At 47.2% G+C, this 8253-nt stretch overlaps 1 protein-coding gene across 4 annotated transcripts in view; it reads left to right on the top strand.

The window, feature by feature from the left end:
• JCAD (junctional cadherin 5 associated) overlaps nt 1-8253 on the top strand; it is a 62739-nt gene that overhangs the window by 36593 nt on the left and 17893 nt on the right. The window contains exon 1 of one of the 4 annotated variants that reach the window (XM_075046763.1): nt 4069-4132. The exons of the other annotated variants lie outside the window; for them this stretch is intronic. The gene's annotated coding sequence lies outside the window, so the exon portion shown is untranslated. Of the gene's footprint in view, nt 1-4068; nt 4133-8253 lie in introns of those variants that run through there. 4 annotated transcript variants of the gene reach the window in all.

The raw sequence follows: 8253 nt of genomic DNA, 5'->3' as shown, positions 1-8253 counted from the left end.
CATTTGATTATACATACAAGGGTAATATAAAAGGGATAACAACACAGGAGAGGACGGTAATGTCTAAAAATGAGTAAACAAACAGATGTGTAAGACTATGCTGAGAATTTATTTACTCCAGCAGACACAATCCTTATCTCTTTGAAAGAGGAGAAGACCACACCAACCTTGGAACGCCTCCACTCCCAGCCACGTTTGTGAGCGGGAGAAAATGTTTGTTTACGGATCTCTCCTCCGTGAGTCCTGGCCTGATGGGCCGGCCTGTCCTGCTGTGATTAGTAGGATGCTAATGTGTGTAATCCTTTTGATCACAGAGCCCAGGGTCTATAAGTCATGTCACTGTCACCTCAAAGAAGTTCAACTATGTGATAGATCCCTTATTAAAAATTTGCACTTTGAAAGTTTTAACACAGTTATTGAGATCCCCCCCCTTTTTTTGGGGGGGGGGGGGTTGTACGGATGGACAGCTTTTCTGCTAAAAAAAATACAAACAATAATAATGACCCATGTAGTCCTAGTGTGGGAGTAGCTTATTAGCACTTTGCCCATAGGTATTTTAGGTGGGGTGATTAGCCCTTAACATCTTGATTTTAAGATGTGAGCAACAAATGTGATTCCATGTGATTTGTTCCACCAGAGTGGATTGCTCTGTACAAAAGTATCATAAACAGCATGGAAACATTCGTCCGAATCCTAAAAAATATCCTCTTCTGCAATTCCTTTTTGGGAGGGAAAGAGTTGCCTAATTACACTTTGTTTAATAAATATACTATTTTGTTCTCCTGTTGTGACAAACAAAAGCTGTCATTTGAGGAAATACACCATATGCTGCCAGTTGGTGTAAGGACTGGTTATATCTGGAGCACAGAGTAGCAGTGAGTGCTCTTTAACAATTGCTCCTTCTCTGAAAAAAATCTGGACTGGTTTCAGTGGACTAATGTGCTGCTCTGTCATCGGTGGAAGCAAGCTGTTGACATTTTGAAAACCAGCTAATATGAACAGCGGTATCTGTGCATGCTTGGAGGTTTCCTCTCTCCCTTTTATGCGTTTACTTCTATTTGGATGCTTACGAGCCTCAGCGAATCAGTGCTCAGCTGGGGCTGGATTGGTCCATGGCAAATTTAAAAAACAACCTTATTTCAGACACAAACTCCCATCCATGCACCGTCAGACGTGTATTTCAGCATTGTGTGAACCCAGTACTCAAACACCCACATTACTTAAAAAAAAAATCTAGCTCTCTACCATTTTTTATTGGCAAATCTGAAAAGGCAAACTTTGAAATATGACCTGAAACCTCCTAACAAATGGGGCTGGCAACCCCTGGAGAGCAGCTGTCACTCATCAAGGTCTCCCCCAGGAGACGCTCTGTGCTCTCTCTCATGCCACAGTGGGTTTGCTGATGCATCTGCACCGGTGAGACACAGGACAGGAATAACTACCTTCTGAGAGTTAAATAAACTCTTTAAGACTCGCTCCTCTTCTCCTCCCCACTTCCTAATTTTATTGGAGACACGTCGTATCATTAATTTATGCTCTGGCACAGTTCCTCAGTGATTTCAGTGAGGACTTTTTGCTCAAAGAATGCAAAGAGGATGTGAGCTGTAATTTTCACTGTCTGTGAATCTCTGTTAGAGAAAAAATGTGAACTCTCCTGCCCACAGGTAATGAGGGTTAAACACAAAAATTCACAGATTTCTTTTAAATTTCTGTGAGATGACTGGGAGAGACTTGCCTGGGAAGACATGGAGAGCCAACATAAAGTTGGCTTATCTTCCAGCAATGACTTTGGCACATCTTCTTCCCATGTAGTCAGCAGAGATGATTATGCATTTAGCACTTAGCGGCTTTGAAGCCCTCAGTATGGTGTTGGCTGCAATGGGAACTTTCTTGAAGCTTTGCCCAGTGCATGTCCGTGATCTGATATGAATCCTTTGGTCAGGACCCCATTCTTGTGCCTCCACTCAGCTCCTCTACTGCCTCTTCTCTGCTCAGGATCCTTCAACATGTAATGCATCTCTTGTGTCGCAGTCTCCCTATCTCTCCCATCCCTGGAGGAGAGGCAAAGTTTCTGTTCCTACAAAGTGGTGCTTGCAACCTTGCCAGGCCTGCCTGCCTCCTGGATGTCAGGAAAGGGGGGTGCAAGGTAGGTCATTGGTGGCATTTTGTGATAAAGTGGCCGTTCTACTTTTTGGACAGTTGTAGCAGGTGGGAAAGTCACATTGTAATTCAGGTGAGGTGGCTATTTATAAGACTGGGAGTCTTGTACAGACAACTTTTGATTTTCTTGGTAATGTGTGGGGCATGCCAACAAAACAGTACCTTTTTTGGGGAAGAATGTCAAAATATTTAGTTGCCATCCCAAATCCCTTTGTTCTGAGGCAGGATCTGCTTCATCTGCTTCCTCATAGATCTTCATTTAGCCTACTCTTGAAAACCTGTATCGATGGAGATTCACAGCTTCCCAGCATAACCAGTGGTTAACTATCATCATGGCTAGACGGCTCCTCCTGATACCTAACCTAAATCTCCCTTGCTGCATGCTAAGCCAGTCCCTTCTGTTTTCCACATTCACAGGGAGCAGGCCAAGATTATCACTGCCTTTTAGCAGTCTGACATATTTAAAAGTTGTTACCATCTCTCATTCTCTCACCTTCATTCCTCCTCCCTTTTCTTTCAACTAAACACGCCCACTTCTTGTATAGTCTTCTCCAGGGGTCACACTTCCTAAACTTTTTATCCTTCTTATGAGCAAGTGGCAGGGAGCAGCATCTTGCTTGAGGTAGGGCTCAAAACTGGATGTAGGGCTGAGAGGAGTAAAGAGCCTGACATGTGATGCTCCCCTTAGTATATCTCCAAGCATATTTGCCTGTGTGTATCAAGCCCTGAACTGCTCTTGATATCTTCTCTCTTTGTGGCTCTAGCCCCAGAGACTCTTTCGCCATACCGCTCCATTTTGCAATTTTGCATTGCAACCTTCTTCTTCAACAGGGTACTTTACACCTGCCTGTATTGAATCTCAGTCATTCATTTCAGACTGTGTCTCTAATTTATTAAGATTTTATTCTAATTGTAGTCCCTGAAAATGCTCACAGCACTCCCTACAGATTTGTAATTGTAATCTTTATTCTAATTTACAAGTCATTAATGGAAATACCGAATAGAGCAAGACCCCAGGCACAGCCTTTATGTGTCTCTTTCAGGTTGACATTGAATTTACTAACTATTCCTTGAGTACAGATTTGAAACATTTGTATACCCACCTAGAGTAAATTATACCTAAATTGTATTCATCTGGTTTGCATATAAGGCTATCACATGCATCCATCAAAGCTTTCCTCGTTCCAATGTGCGACTTCTACTGTTTTCTCCTCCCTAGTCACTATGCTCCCAACTCCGTCAAAGAAGAAAATTAGATTGATTAGACTTAATTTGTCCTTGACAAGTCTGTGTTTTCTGTTTTCTCATGACTTTATCATGTGGGAGTGGATGCAGCTGCAGTGCGGGTGGGAAGCAGGGAGCTGGAAATGCCGCTGCTCCTCCTGGATCGCATGCTCGCTCCCTCCCGCTCCACGATAAATCAACACCTGTTATAAGTATTTACGAGTGGGTTGAATAATAATTTGTCTGAGTTGATATCAAAGCCAGGCTGTTTGGTCTATGATACCTCAGATCTGTCTCCTTCCCCCTTTTGTTTGAAGTTAGATAATATGTTTGCCCTTTGCCCATCCTTTGAGAATTTCTAGGAGGTATTTACTCATGGCTTGGAGGCTGCCCTAGCTAGTTCCCTACTCCTTCCTTACTCCTAGCCTATGCTTAATTAAGCCCTGCTGAGTTGAATACAACCAACTTACATTAATATTCTCTAATCTCTTTTTCTTGTGTTCTAGACTATCTTTGCGTTAAATATCTAATATTTGATCATAGTGAACATTATTGTTGAAGGCTCTTCAAGCACATGAATTTTATCTTTCCTGATGGAGCGTGTGTCTGCAAGCCAGTGAATGTGGCGGTGGTTGTTTCTGCAGCAGAGGGCAGGGGCACAGCATGCCGGCGCGGCTGCACGCACAGCAGCCCGCCATTTACAGTCCCATCTGACTTCATTGTCCCCAAAAAAGATGAAATGATCAAGGTAAAACCTCATTTAATGTGTTTATTTTTGATAAGCTGTCTCATATGCACACATGCAAAATCAGAGTGAGAAAACAGGAGCAATTACAATGGCCAAAGACTTAGATATTCTCCTGGGATGTAGCTCAGGGTTATACTTAGACTGAGCAAATGGTACCATCTAGTATTAAAACTTCTACTACAAGAACCTGTTCTCCATTGCTGTAGTCTGTCAGGCTTTTATCACTTGATCTGAGACTTTCAGGTAGTGTCTCTCTCTCAGGCTAAATTTATTTTAATATTGTCAGCTAAACCAATTCAACCATTTCCAAGAAAAACTAGGGGGGGATAGGGAGGAGAGAAGGAATGTTGTTTTGCCCACATTAAAAAGGGGAAAGAAAAGAAATCCTCCAGCTGTTTGATTTGAGAGCTGCGGTGCCATCATGTTCAGGAACAGGATCTGTGGTGACAAGGCTTGGAGACGTCTGCGCATGTTCTCAGCAGATTTGCCTCCGTTTCTCGCTGCTCCACTTTCCGAAGATCTTTCCCTCCCATCCATCAGCACCCCCCAGCCTCTGGTGCTGAGCAGCCCACTCGTGCCCCAGCCCTGCGCTGGTGCCTGAACCGCTCCAACGGGTGTGCGAGCAGAGCGTGCCTGCGTAGCCCCGGTGCGGTGCCCCTGCCCAGGGCTGCAGCGGTGGAGCTGGATTGTCCCCGTAATGACGGCTCCTGCTTTTTCTAGGTCCAGGTGAGACGGGGTCTCGGACATGGGAGCGGAGAGCAGGCACAGAGGTGCTTTTGCTGGAAGCGGAGATGGGACAGAAGCTGGTCGTCAGGAGGGGAAGGAGGGGGTTGTGGTGATGGACACGATCTGAGGACCGGTCAGGAGAAGCTGTAAGGGGTGCAGGAGGACAGGGTGGGCTGGCTAGCATGGTGGTGGGCTGTGTGGGAAGAGTGGCCGGACTGGTGGGACCAGGAGATGGGAAGGCAGGGAAGGGATGCTGGGGGGTGGCAAGAAGGACAGGTGGGTGTGGGAAGTGGGTAGATGTGGTGAGGTGGGAGGGATATGGGGCTGCCTGGACAAAAGTGTTGGTGCTGGATTAGATGGGCAGAGGGATGGAGGAGAGTGTGGTAGTCAAATTACTGCAACCAATTTTTTGGCTCAGCCCATGTCTTCATTGTGTGGACAGCTGACTTGCCACACTTGGGTTGATATGCAGAGGCACCAGGTTCTTGCAGCAGTTGCTTTGAACGTACCTAGTTCACTTTTAAGGCTACGTGATTTAAAAAATCAGGTTGTAGGTGCTTCAGACTGGGCGCCTGGAATGGAGAGGGTAGTTTTCACTTTAGTCTGTCTGCATAAATACTTCTGTCTGGCATACGTCTGATATGAAATGGGAATAATGTCACCCAGATGTGAGTGAAGATAAGCTAGTTTAATGTGTGACCCATCTAGATAATACGCTTTGTAATTCAGATGCCTGTTAGTACTCTGTCTTCAGAACAGTATTTGGATAGCTGCTGTAGATAAAGCCCAGGAAGATTAGCATCACCTAGCCTGCACATCAACCGAGGCAGGAGTCCTGCAGAATTCAGTAGCCTGAAGTCATGTAATTACAGGCTGCAATAACTCATGCGTCCATGCAGGGTGCCTTGATTTTGGCAATTCATGATGTTTATATGCTTCATTTTGCAATATGAATCATGTTCCTTCAATGTTTTCTTTTCTGTAAAGTCATAGAGAATTGCTTACAAAAATGTTATAAATGGTTCTGCAGAGGTGGGCAGGGTGAATCATGCACAAGAAGGACTTCAGTGGTCGTATTCAAACAGTTAAAGGGTTGCCACCTTCCACTTTTTTTCAAGTAGCAGAGGGCGGCAGAGACGTAACAGGGGGCAGCCAGGGCCAAATTCTCTGTCACTTCTGGTCTCCCACCCAATATGTGGGTCCTGTGCCAGGGTGCTCTCTGGAACCAGGGCTAAAGGAAGGAGCATGCTGATGGGCTGCTCGAAACACCGTGCAGGGAGGATTCAACGGCATGCAAGCCATTTCAGAGCATGGAGGTAAGAGCTGCTTCTGCCACTGCTGCAACTGTTAGCATTCATTATCGCCGCTACTGGTCATCATACAGGTGGTGGTGGTACCCCTCTCAAAATAATAAGGCTTGGGAAGCCCTGCCACTGAAAAAAACTGCAGATAAAGGCAGACCGTCAACAGAAACCAGTGCATTTCCCCCACCAAGAATGGGCTCCAGAAGTAGCTCAGAGGAAACTCTAGCACCAGATTTCTTCAGGGCGTCTTTCAGGAGTGCTGTGGGCTTTTCTCAGGCCCAGCGATGAGATCCCCACTCTGGGACAGAGCACCCCGAGACGAGGTGCTCTGATGACATTTCCATCTGGTGGTCCCATTGTGTCCCCTCGCCGAGGCTGCGGGTCCCCATTGCGTCCATGTACACGGGGGCTGATGCCGATTTCCACCACCTAGCCAGCGCTTGTTTCTTTGCATCTGAGAATGCTGCTGAGAAGTTTCCAGAGAAAAGCTTGGCCCCTGTTTCCAGTGTAATGCAGAGTTGTACCGGCTGACAGGGACAAGTCGGAAACACTGGCAAGATAGCAGGCATCCTCAGGAAGCAAAGCCTATCAGAAAGCACTGATGTCATTGGCAAACAAAACAAATGAGCACTGGAAAAACAAACTGTTTTCCAATGTTGTTGATCTTCCCTCAAATTAGAAGCTCTGCACAGCCTTTACTCTTTGGCCCAGTCTGACAGATTATTTACAAGACAGCGCTGCAGCAACGGTTTTGTTACTCCTTCCAATCCAATTCCTTTGATTTTATTTTTGGGATTTATTTATCTAAGAGAGGGTGGGAAGAGCATCCCAGCACCGCAGCTAGGTTTGGAAAGCTGGCCAGCGTCCTTGCAGACATTGGGTGCTGACACGGTTGATGTCCTGTGGGCTTTCCTGGGGCAGGACCTGCAGCTCCCCTGCCTCTGGCCAGGTCCGATGCTGGGGGACGGCACCTCCCCATGACTTCTGCGCAGCCCTTCGAGGCATGTGTCCTGACGGCGTCCAGGCTAGCGGCCACCCGCCACCACTGCTGCCGGCTCCTGGGAGCTTGTGCCATGGGCATGGAGCATTTCTCCATGTGGTGGGTCTGCGGAGAGCTCGTCGGGGGGGTTGGTGCCGAGGGCACCATGGCAGGCAGAGGGGTGCAGGCTCCTCTGCCGTGTTTGTTCCCGTTGCAGAGCTGTGATGAGCACAGCGCTAGCATCCCGCTCCTAGCTGGGCCTTCCCACCACCCGTAGCACCACAGGGTTTTTCCCTTCCACACGTGGTAGGTTTGCAGAGCAGGAGGAGACGGTTGCACCAGTTCCTCACGGTGCAGTTCCAACCCATTGCTCCTCCTCACTGGTGCCAAAAGGAGGATCAGAGTAAACCCCAGGGGCTGGAGGTTTCTTGCCCACTTGCCTTTGCCTCTCTGATGGCACCTTGGCTGCCGCGAGCGGCAGAGAGGGAGTTAAGCTGTGCTCCAAGCCAGCCTGACAATAATAGGAGGAAAAGCACACTTCTTCCTTGCACCTGCGAGCACTCCGATGGGCTTTCTGCTGTTTATGGTAGTCACATTGGATCTTTCTTTTGTTAGAAGCTGAACAGCTCTAGCAGCCAGCTGTTCGCCTTGCTGTGCTGCTACCTGGCTCCTTGCACAGTCCAGGGCAGCAGGTGGATGGAAAATCAGCCTTTTAGGTCAGCATTCAAAAATACCCACAAAGCCTTCCCTTCCTTCCAAGAGGAAAGGGTCCCGCTCCTCCCTGCTTGTACTTACTGCTGGCTCGCTTACTCAGAGTACTTACTGGGAATTTGGAGTCCTGTTCTAGCAAGGGATACTCCTAAAATATCTTCAGCACGGAGCTTTATTTCACTGTTTTTAAAGGGTGTGTAGCCTTACATGTGTGAAAAGGGAAGAGATTCATTAAGCTCTAGAGACAAACCGGTTTAAGCGCTCAGCAGGCTCTCAGGCTGAAAAGCCACTTCTGCAGCATTCCAGGTTACCAGTTAAACTGTGGCTCTGCATAAAAATTGTGCATGTTTTTCCACACTGTGGGCTGTCCTCGGGGGAGCGCCGTGGCTGCTGTGGGCAGT

The sequence above is a fragment of the Buteo buteo genome, chromosome 2 (genome assembly GCF_964188355.1).
Source record: "Buteo buteo chromosome 2, bButBut1.hap1.1, whole genome shotgun sequence".
Classification (NCBI taxonomy): domain Eukaryota; kingdom Metazoa; phylum Chordata; class Aves; order Accipitriformes; family Accipitridae; genus Buteo; species Buteo buteo.
This window is presented reverse-complemented; position numbering and strand designations above follow the sequence as displayed.